This window comes from Myotis davidii, unplaced genomic scaffold (assembly GCF_000327345.1).
Source record: "Myotis davidii unplaced genomic scaffold, ASM32734v1 scaffold185, whole genome shotgun sequence".
NCBI classification, from domain to species: domain Eukaryota; kingdom Metazoa; phylum Chordata; class Mammalia; order Chiroptera; family Vespertilionidae; genus Myotis; species Myotis davidii.
In genome coordinates, this window is record NW_006297811.1 from 627,762 (window position 1) to 639,626 (window position 11,865).

An 11,865-nucleotide genomic window follows, 5' to 3' on the forward strand; every position below is an offset into this window, starting at 1 on the left:
TATATAAAAATGTGTTGCTTATTTGCTAAACATATGGAGATCTTCCAGCTATCCTGACAGACATGAGCAGAGCAAGGACCATGGGCCAGGTACAAAAACTCACCAGAGCCGAAAGCCCTGGATGCCTAGCAAGAGGCAACACTGTGAAAACGAGAACCTCGCCCCCCGGGTAACCTATCCTCCTCTAGCATACCACTGGTTATGCGGTTTGGACCCCTGACCTCTCATATCGCTGGTAAGGCAGTTTAGATCCCCTGACCTTTTCCTCCCTTAAGGTAACATCTAGGCCTCAGTTGTATTTCAACTCCAGGCCCAGAAAAGCAGCAAACCCAGACAAGTGATGCTGTGACTGCCTCAGGACCAGTTACATTGACTAATGCCCCCCTGCCCTGGCACCAAACAATCAGTGGAGAGCAGGAAACTGAAAGAGCAAACCTGGAAAGCTGTTGACTATTCTATTGAGACACTCCCCTGAGATCTCCCTTAAGGTTTCCCCCTTCAAGAGGGAGATGAGTACTCTCAGAAGGAAGGATCCAGTGCACACTCTCCCCCAGAGGAGCACACCAGCCCCATTTCCTTCCCCCTTCTTTTCTCTAAGGGACCCCACAAGACTTGCAACTGGGGGAGAAATGGGCAGTGCTAGGTTGTCCCAGGCTAACCCCCTAAACCTGTCTCCAAGGCCCCCCTTTCCTCTAACTTCTCAGTGAGCCAAAGCGGCCCAGCATAGACTTTCCTGTTGCTGCTTCTATGCCCTTCATTGTTCTACTATTCTAAGTATACTAGAGGCCCGGTGCACAAAGAGTTCCTGCTGTGGGAGTGCACTGACCACCAGGGGGAAGGTCCTGCACTGAGCATCTTCCCCCTGGTGGTCAGTGTGTGTCATAGTGACCAGTCATTCCCAATCTTTCTGTTGTTAGGGTCAATTTGCATATTACCCTTTTATTATATAGGAGTGCCTGGCCAGCCTGGGTGAGGAGATGAGGGCTGTTTTAAGACTGACCACACCCCCTTCAGGGTGAGGGGGGTCCTGCTGAGGTGCCTGGGCTGTCTGGGTGAGTGGCTGATAGCAGTTTGCAGGCTGGCCAAGCCCCCCAGTGGGGACACTCACCCCATGAGGGTGTGGCCAGCCTGGGTGAGGGGCTGGCTACAACTCCCAGACACCCAAGTTCTCAGTGGAGGCTGGCTGGAAGTAGGTATCTGGGATTTATTTGTCTTCTATAATTGAAACTTTGTTGCCATGAGCGGAGGCCTCAGCCAGCTCAGGGCTAGTGGGCAGCTTGGCTTCCTCCATCACCTGGGCAACCAAGCCTCCTGATTGCTCCAGCTCTGTGGCTGCCTGCTGCCATCTTGGTTGGGTTAATTTGCATATAGTCACTCTGATTGGCTGATGGGCATGGCTTAGGGTGTAGTGAAGGTATGGTCAATTAGCATCTTTGTCTTTTATTAATGTAGATTTTTGCTGCCATAGTGAACCCACTACCCTTTGACTCATTGCTGTGTAGTCCTTCCCTTTGGATAGCTCTATCCCCCATTCCTTTTCCTTAAATAAATTCCTTAATAACTGTCTGAGGTGGCTATTTAGCCTGCCTGTGCACACCACTGACTTCCACCTTTCACCTTCTATAACATATTTCTAGTTTAATTCTCTTGAGATCTTATAACATACTTTGATTTTTATTCTTTAAAATATTTAAGGTATGTTTTAAGGTATGTTCCATAATGTGATCTTTCCTAGTGAATATTCCATGACAACTTGATAAGGATTGCTATTCTGTGCTGTTGCTGGATTGAATATTCTATAAAGGTCAATTAGATCAAGTTAATTGATGGTGCAGGCCATTGGTGTCCTTAACTGATTTCACTCCACTGTATCTATCAATTACTAACAGGAAGGTTTTGAAGGTTCCAAATAATATAGTGGATTTGTGAACTCCTTGCAATACCATCAGTTTTTTTGCTTTATATAGGTTAATTATGTAAAATATTTTAAATTATGAAAATATTAAAACACATCAAAATATTTTTAAAAGTCTTAATCTGGTATCATCTCACAAGTAGGGTGTAAGTGCTATACTACTATAGCTGCAAATAACAAATTTAATTCATACTTGTTATGTTAAAGACCACAATATGAAAATATAATTTCTTAAAGTTATCTTATAGATTGAAAAAAAAGTACAAAATGCAGTTTATAGGTTTTCTCTATTATAAAGTATTCACATTTTAAAAAATATATATTTTATTGATTTTTCTACAGAGAAGAAGGGAGAGGGATAGAGTTAGAAACATCGATGAGAGAAACATTGATCAGCTGCCTCCTGCACACCCCCACCAGCTACGGCAAATCTTCACATTTTTAAACACATAAAAATTCAGAATGTTTTGTTAAAAATGGTATATTACATATCAAAAAGAAAACATGATTGACCAGTTGGTGTGGCTCAGTAGTAGAGCATCATCCCATGAACCAGGAGGTCACAGTTCAATTCTCCATCAGGGCACATGTCCCAGTTGTAGGCTCAATCCCCAATAGGGTGTGTACAGAAGGCAGTCAATGGATGTTTCTCTCTCTCTCTCTCCCTCTCTCTGAAATAAGTAAAAACATATTTTTTTAAAAGAAAAGAAAACATAATAGTATGTCCTTTAAGCAATAAATCTGAGATGCAACACAGCTATTTACAAATTCCTTTCAGAAGATAAATAAATGCACATAAAATAGATATTGTGGAAGAACAGATTTATACCTTTTGTGTTGAGATATAATGATTGGAAATGTAAAATGACAGCTTATGAGAAGTGAAGGATAATTAAAATATTCAAACGGAAGATGTAAATGTCAATCTGACATTTTCTTTTCCATTTCTATATCTTTTTAGATTTGTGAAGATGTTTTTATTAATCTGCTGTCTTTCTATCACCTGCATAGGTGGTAGTTCACCAGTTCAAATGCAAATGTATTCCATGATCTGCTCCATGTCCTGCAAATGTGACCTTCAAATATCACTAATCTTCTAATGAAGGAGATAACAGGAAAATAGAATATCACAGAAAGGATATTTTGAGAAAAACATCATTTGCAAGTTAGTATTTTAAAATGAAATGTCATCAATGTTAAAATGAGCTCTAACTTTCAAGGATGATTGATTTACAATTAAAAGAAAGAACAAACCTCCAATAACACTTCCAGTAAATTGGTTGGTTGCACATTTTCAAAACAAAAAGTAGCCCAGCCAGTGTGGCTCAGTGGTTGAGCATCGACCTATGAACCAGGAGGTCATGGTTCAATTTCTAGTCACAGCACATCAGCACATCAGTTCCAAGTTGTGGGCTCAATCCCCAATGTGGGGTATGTGGGAGGCAGCCAATCAATAATTCTCTTCAAAACAAAATGTGAATCTAAGCAATCTGAGAGATTTATAAAAATCACGCTTTTTCTCTCCTAATTGATATGAACAGTTTTCTAACTAGAATGTGATTCCTTGTACTAGTCTTTTTTCAATGTTGGTCCTGTTTTGCATCTTAATTCTTTAACCTAAGGAAATAGGGTTACAATTCTTTTATGAAGCAGAATTAGTACAAAGCTTTCTCAAAGATACCTCAAGTATAATTTATTACTGTTATTCGCATTAAAAGTGGTTAATATCCAAAATATATAAAGAGGTCATACAATCAATAGCAAAACCAAAACCCAAAAAAATCCAATTAATAAAAAGGAGCAGAAGACCTTAATAGACATTTTTCCAAAGAAGACATACAAATGGCCAATCCTATATAATAAAGAGCTAATATGCTAATTAGACCAGATGGTGGAACAACCTTCCGGAACAACCTTCCAGAATGACCTTCCAGAATGACCAGTGGGTGGGGGGTGGGGCCATGAGGCAGCCAGGGCTGCAAGGACCAAGCCCCTTGCACAAATTTTGTGCATCGGGCCTCTAGTAGTATATTATATAAAAAGATACTCAACATTGCACATGTACAATATTTTATGTACACAATTTATATATCTTATATTTAAATTTACTTGGCAATAAAGAAGAAAATCTTGCTATTTGCAACAACATGGCTGAACCTTGAGGTCATTATGCGAAGTGAAATAGGTCAGACAGAGAAATATTATATGACCTCATTTTTATATGGAATCTGAAGTGAAGCCAAACTCATAGAAGCAGATGGTAGAATGGTAGCTGCCAGGGGTTGGGGTGTGTGGGGATAAAGAGGAGATTTTGTTTAATGGGTAAAACTACCAGTTATAAAGTGAATGACTTCTGAGGATCTAGTATTCAATATGGTGACTATAGTTAACAATACTGTTTTGTATACTTGAAAGTTGCTAAAAGAGTTATGTCTTAAATGTTCTCACCATCTACACATAAAAAATGTAATTATGTGAAGTAATAAATGTGTTATCTAACCTTATTTGGTAATCATTTTGCAATGTTTATGTGTATAAAACCCTTACATTGTATGTGTTAAATTTACATGATGTTATATGTCAATTATATCTCAATAAAGCTGGGAAAAATCTATTTCACCCTGAGGTATAGAATTGGAACTGTATAATTCCAATTTTTATAATTTTTAACTGTTTGTCCCTAGACTTGCTTACTTTAATAACCCTTTGTAAGGTGGTATAAAAATAACTCTCCAGGTCATTACACCCTCTTTTAACATAATTAAACATTTTGAATTTTTTTTACATTTTATTTTAATTAGTATAGTAAATTCTATAGGAAACTGTTTATTTATTTTCTCTCCATAGTTAGTTGGTAGCTGAGTGAAAATATCTACTCAAAAACAAGAAAACCATTAACGTATCAAATGATTGCTGCTTAAAATGTCATCTTTTCTTGAAAACTACAGTGATCATAAATAAGACTAAATATTTTTCAAAAATCATGGCTAGAACCTTGTTTACCTTCTTCAGTAGAAATCCAAAGCAAAACTCCAGGGTAACCCACAGTTCCTTTGAGACATATAAGCCACAAACTAAATTGCATTTAGATAAATTGACCAGGTCAAAATACAAAACATTATAGCAAACTCATGTAGTATTCCACCCAGAACTTTTTTTTCCCTTTTTTTTTTTATTGTTTTACTGCTTAAAGTATTACAAAGGGTATTACATATTTGTCCTTTTTTTTCCCCCCGCCCTTGACAATCCCCTGGCCTCGCCTACTCCGCAGTGTCTTATGTCCTTTGGTTATGCTTATATGCATGCATACAAGTCCTTCAGTTGATCTCTTACCCACCTCCCTCCTGCCCCCCAACTCTCCCTGGCCTTCCGGCTGCAGTTTGACAATCTGTTTGAGGCAGCTCTGCCTCTGTATGTGCCAAGCAAGATAGCTCACCAGAGGTCAAAGCGAGAGGGAAGATTTATTAAAGATTGAGTTAGGCTTATGTTATTGCATAATTGTGTGTCATCTCTCTTAGTTTTCTTTTTTTTAAAAATAAGCATATTTAAATATAAAATGTGCCTATTAGAGTTTAATTCTTCAAGTTTTGAAAAATGCATAGAGTCTTGAAACCAATATAAAAACTATAGAAAAGTATTATCATCCCCCCAAATTGTCCTATTGTCCTTGATAACCAACCCTTCTGGGAAATGCCAGCCTAAGACAAGCACTAATCTGTCTTCTGTAACCTATGCATTTTGCCTTTATAGAATGTCATATAAGAGGAATGAAATAGTATGTAGGCTACATGAATCTATCAGATATGTATTTTGAAAACATTTGTCCCCCTCTGTAGCGTGTCTTTTTATCCCCTTACAGTCTCTTTTAAAGAGAAGAATTTATCTTAATGAATTCCATTGTGTCATTTTCTTTTTCTCTATCAAACATTCCTTGGTTTTGTATCTAAGAAATCCTTGCATGGTTATAGTGTTTTCTTATTGAAGTTTTATAGTTTGAGGTTTTATATTTAGATCTATAACCAGTTTTGATTTAATTTTTATACATGGTACAAATTATAGTCAAAATTTGAGTTTTGCAAATGGATGACCAGCTGATCTGGTGCCACTTGTTAAAAAGATTACCCTTTCTCCATTGACTTGTCTTTGACAAAAATCAAATACCATACATATGTTGGTGTATTTCTAGAATCTAAAATCTCCCTTTCATTTTTGTCTCTCTTTCACCAATACTATGCAATATTGATTATTGCGGTTTTATGGCTTAAAGTCAGATAAAATGAGTTCTCCAAGTTTGTTCTGTTTTATAGAATTGTGTTGATAATTCTCATTCTTTTTCCTTCTGCATTAGAATCAATGTGTCAGTTTCTACTTTTAAAAGGTAAGATTTTGGTTGAAATTTGCATTGTATCTATAATGCAATTTGGGAATAATTGTCATCTTGAAGATATTGAGTCTTCCAATAATTAAACATGATATATCTCTTTTGAATTAGTGGTTTGATTTTTCATCAGTGTTTTGCAATTTTCAGCATACAGATCTCACACAGTTTTTTACATGTATATCTAAGTATTTTACATTCTTTGGCAATTTATAAATTACACTGTTTTAATTTTAATTTTCAATAGTTTATTGACATGTAAAGAAATATAATTGATTTTTTATATTAACCTTGTATCCTGTGACCCTAATAAAAAGTTGTGTGATTCTGAGACCTCAGAAAAAGATGTTTCACTAGAGAATTCTGAAAATCTTCAACTGACAGATTCCCAGGATCTTCTTGACCAAGAGAAGCAGCTTTTACTTCTTTCTAGAGAAAAGTAGCTTTCCCTTGCCTGAATGTCCTGCAAAGGACTTTCCTAAGGAATAATGCTTACCCTCCTCAAAATACATCTCTTCTATCCCTCATCGACTCCAGATCAAAAACCAGAGTCATATCTCAATGCAATCCAAGTACAGAAATAGAGTTCTTTTTTCAGGAAGAAATAGATTACATACTAAAGGGTTTTCATAATTAATTTCATACTGATTGAGTCCAGTCTAGCCTATATTTATTTCCCTCATCCCTAAGTGCATATATTTTCCAACTGACAGAAAACACATGCTTGTTCTTTTTTCTGTATTATACGAGCCTCCCAACCCTTAGTTAAAATAAAATAAAATTGCAGAAGGAATTACCAAAATCTTAATAAATGCAAAAACTAGATTGATTATAGTGAACGATGGTAGACTACCATAAAATGCTAGCCAATGGTAATTGCCATACTAGATAGCACTACTGGAATGACCCACACAGCTTCTGACACTTTGTATGCAGCAATTGATTTGGGAAACGAGTTCTCAAAATATATCAACAAGGTAATATATCACTTTTACATGGGAATGTCAAAAAGATACACTCATTGTCTTAACACAAAGTAAATTCAGACATTTAAACGAAACCTAAAAGTAATTTACCTTCAGCCCAGTTGGAGTCTAGACATTTCTTAAATCTTTCGAAATCCTTTATGGTTTCTTTAAGTTGGAAATCAAGTACATAAATAGTTTTACAGGGGAATCTTCCTGAAAAAGTAATGGCTTCATGAGTAAAGAATACATTTAATGTTTAAACACTCATAATTTTATTTTTTGCTTGTTTTTATTGGCAAGTGACTACATATGCTAACAAATAACATAAAATATTCTTCCTGCCAAAATCTCAAAATTTTTTCTGTTAAAATCCTGTATATTTAACAACTTGTTTGAAAACTATTGGGGAGAACAACCTGACATATTAGTCTATATTTTTGCATGAATTAAAGTTGATCACTGATTACAATGACACTTCCATTTGTGAAGTTTGAATTGCATGGAATCATAAGGTTTGCGTCACAAATATGAACTTTCTGTCATCTGGCAGAAAAAAAAAACACCCTGATTATTTTTAGCAGTTTCAAATATCAAGAGCTTCATGGTTTTCTTTTCAAACCTGAACAACAATAACATACCCTTAAAAGAAAAAGAAAACAACAAATTCATATATACTTGACCAATAACAACATAAGATGTCCAACTGTGTCTTTTATTGCATTAAGCTTTATATATATATATGTTAACCAAAGACAAGCAAGTTACTTGGAATTTCTATTTGACACTCTGCCAGGTAAAACAAATAGTTTACTTTGAGTTCCCTTCCTTCAATATCATGCCATCTCAGTGAAAATTCTTTCTCTGAAATCACAGAAAGATCAAAAAGCAAAGGGCTTTTAAGGACATACATAAGGTAATGAGCTTTGTTGGCGGCTCCTTACCCTTTGTCTACTTTCTCCATTAGAGCACTCAGAGTTGGGACATCTTTCTTGGCAGCCCTAAGGGACATGCCTACTTCATTGACCACAGGTTTATTTCTATTAGTTTTCCACTTGGATAGATTTCTACTGGTGGTTAACCCTACCAGTGAAAAAAAATACGTCTCTTAATAGATGCTTTGCCAATGTTAATAAAAATTACAAAGATTAGGCCAGGTAATAGATGCATTGAAGAATAATAATGTTTCAATTTTTCTCTTTAGGTTTTTGAGATGCATGAGGATATGAATTAAGTCTCATAATGTTAACAATATCTAAGAACAATGCTCAGCATGCATAAGCACCCACCAATTTGTTGACTCAATTAATTCACTGATAAACAAATAGAAAATATATTAGACAGACACTATTTGACACTGTTAATCTCTGGACCAACTGCCTTTTTCAGACAACATTATATCATTGCTACTTTAAGAATCAGGCCAGTTTACATCAAAAACCTTGTTTGTTTGTTTTTGCCAATAACTTTTCATTGCACCCCTTTGTCTTAGTAACTAAAGCCTTAGTTGACCTCTTGATCACCCCTGGTTTTATTACATCTTCGCTCAAAGGCTGTCAATGCTCAAAACCTAACGTAAGGAAAGTCACTAGAACACTTTTTGCCCTAGTCCTAGAATCAGCCTTTTTTACCGTAAGCCTTGGCTCATGTATTGGAGAATGGTATTAGAAACCAAGATCTGGGTGCTATGTGTGCTTGTTGCTAAGACTGTGTGATTGCTTCTTGGTCCTCTCTGCTAACATAGCAAAGAATTATATATGTGTACACTAATCAGTGTATGTTCACATATTTATACATGTTTGTATTTGTAACCATCTGTGTCTACATATTAAGCCAACCATAGCTTCATGCTAATGTGTCCAATCCATTACCACACAGATCAGCTAGCTTCCTTGCTTTACTTCTTGCATATCTATTTAATGTCTGGTTTGATAGAAGTAAGCTTCATTCTCAAACCCTTCTATATTCAGTTCACTGAAATTATCACATACCGTGAAGTCTCTTAAAAACTCTATACTTGTGAGGGAATGATCAGAAAGATAAACACCATGTTAACATTATAATGAACAGTGTTTGAACCCTATAAAGATTTTGTGGACAACCAGGGTTTTCCAGACCACACTTTGAAATGTGCTGCCTTATACTGTCCAAACTTTTGTCACTAGATTTAAGGTAGGCTGAATTTTGCATACTTTCTCATTTTACAAGGAATAATGCAAAGGTGCCCTATAAAAGGGTAGAATGATATTAGAGACTTGCTGTTAATGAATGCAATTTATTTGTTACATATTTGGATCACCATGATTTCAGTTACTTTCCAAAAGTCTAATCCAGCTTGTCCATTGCCAAAATATAGAGAAATCAGGAATAAATTGTTGGAGGTGATCATCTATACTAATAATAGAGGAATATGCAAATTGGCCGGGATGCCATCATGTAAGGATCAATCAGGACAGGGGTAGCCCCACAGTGGAGAGCTCTCAGCATGCCTGTGCCAGAAGTCCGAAAGGCATGGAGAGGAAGGGAGAGCAGATAGGCAGTTAGGGTGATCAGGCCAGGAGGGGAGCACAGATAGGCAATTAGGGCGATCAGGCCAGGAGGGGAGTGCAGATAGGCAGTTAGGGGGATCAGGCCAGGAGGGGAGCACAGATAGGCAGTTGGGGGCTCAGGCCAAGAGGAGAGAGCAGTTAGGGGGATCAGGCTGGCAGGTGAGAGAAGTTAGGGCCATCAGGCTTGCAGGCAGGTGAGCGGTAAGGAGCCAGTGATTCCGGATTGCGAGAGGGATCCCAGATTGGAGAGGGTGTAGGCCAGGCTGAAGGACCTTCCCCGCCCCCCAGCCATGCATGAATTTCATGCACCGAGCCTCTAGTTTTGTATAAAAAAAATTGAGTTTTCCTGAAACTTTATTCACTTGACTACAGCATTTGACTATCTTCATAGATTTTCATAGCAAAATTTACTTGAAAAATAAAAAAAAACACTTGATTTTATTTTGTTTTGTTTTGTGTGTGTGTGTGTATGTGTGTGTGTTTTCAGGAATGTTCATTAGGCAGATTATTATTATGTAGGATCTTGTTTGTTCCATTGATAGAAAGGAGGTCTGTACAGGGCTTTTAATCTGATCATATTTTAGTGGGTGCCAGATATTTTATCTATCTTTATTTTTCCCCAAATTATGTGGAAGGATATTTTTCCATTATAGCATTTAAGCTTTATGGTGTGTATTCAGAGGTCAATTGATTGATGGTAACTGATTATTGTCCATTTTCCTCATTTCTAAAGTCAGATTATAACAGTGACATTTACAAAGAGAAACTGCCTCATTAACCTCCTAAGTGTATCATAATTATGTGTGCATTTTGAAGAATTTAGACAAACTAGACTTTAAGACTGAAATATATTTTACCACGAATTTGACATGTTTTACCAAAAGCTAGAGTCTATACTAGAGATGAAATACATTTAATAATTGTAAGGTATAAAACATATAGCCACAGACAATGAATTTGGGCTCTTAGGCCTATATTGGAAGAGCTCATAAGGACTTGTACTACAATACATGGAGACATTTCAGAAAGCTTTAGTTACTAAAATAGTTTGGAAAGAATGTATTAAAAGTTTGATTTAAAAAACAAAAAATACAGAAACATTCTTGCAATAAATTCTTGCTATAAATATTTGTGTGACTAGAATTATCCACATACCAAAACCAGAAAAAAATATTACAAGGAAGTAGTACTACATCATGAAAAAATATCCTAACAGAGTGTGTGTATATTGAAATGAATGTATTTTGCATGTGAGAAGAATGAATTTGGTGGGCCAAAACTAGAATGATATAGACTGAATGTGTTGAACCTAATCCTCATATGTTATTATTGTGAGGTGGGGACTTTGGCAAATAATTAAATTATGAGGACAGAGCCATCACTAATGGGATTAATCCACACCCTCTTTTTTTTTAATCTTCACGCTAGGATATAATTTTATTGATTTTTAGAGAGGAAGGGGGAGAGAGAGAAACATCAATGTGAGAGAGAAACATTGATTGGTTACCTCCTATACATAGACTACCCAGGGATCAAACCCAAAACCTAGTTATGTAACCTGACCAGTGAAAGGGTGAGGGCTACGCCCTCCATCTTCTCCGAATCCTCCATTTTTAGGCAGCAGCCATTAGCCATGTGCTCGGCAAGGAGCTTCTTCCTGGAAGCCCAAGCCTCTGCTCTTTAAACTAACCAATGACAATCAAGGGAAGCGCACGCCATAGACACAACCACATCCTGTGTAACAAGACCCCGACTTGCACCTGGCCAATCGACAGGGCCCACAGTCCTCTCTCCTTCCCTTACTCCAACCCCCCATAAAATCTCTCTTCCTACAGGGCTCTGTCTGGGCGAGTGTGGTCGGGAACCAAAGCTAGCTCGAATAAAGACTCTTTCTGCTTCTGCATCGGACTTGGCTGGCTCCCTGGTGGTCTATTGGGTATCCTGAAATCTGGGCTTAACAGCCAGGAATCAAACCTGCATCCTTTCAGTGTACGGGATGACACTCCAACCAGCTGAGCCAGGGTGGGATTAATGTTCTTTTAAAAGAGATGATAGAGT

General features: G+C 37.0%; 1 long non-coding RNA gene across 1 annotated transcript; it reads right to left on the reverse strand.

The window, feature by feature from the left end:
- Positions 1-432: 432 nt before the first annotated feature.
- On the reverse strand, positions 433-11,479 carry LOC107184621. The gene is made up of 3 exons (XR_001515522.1): positions 11,366-11,479; positions 7,647-7,648; positions 433-443 (listed from the first exon to the last, which is right to left on the reverse strand). It is a non-coding gene; the product is annotated as an uncharacterized LOC107184621 (long non-coding RNA).
- Between the last annotated feature and the right edge of the window lie 386 nt (positions 11,480-11,865).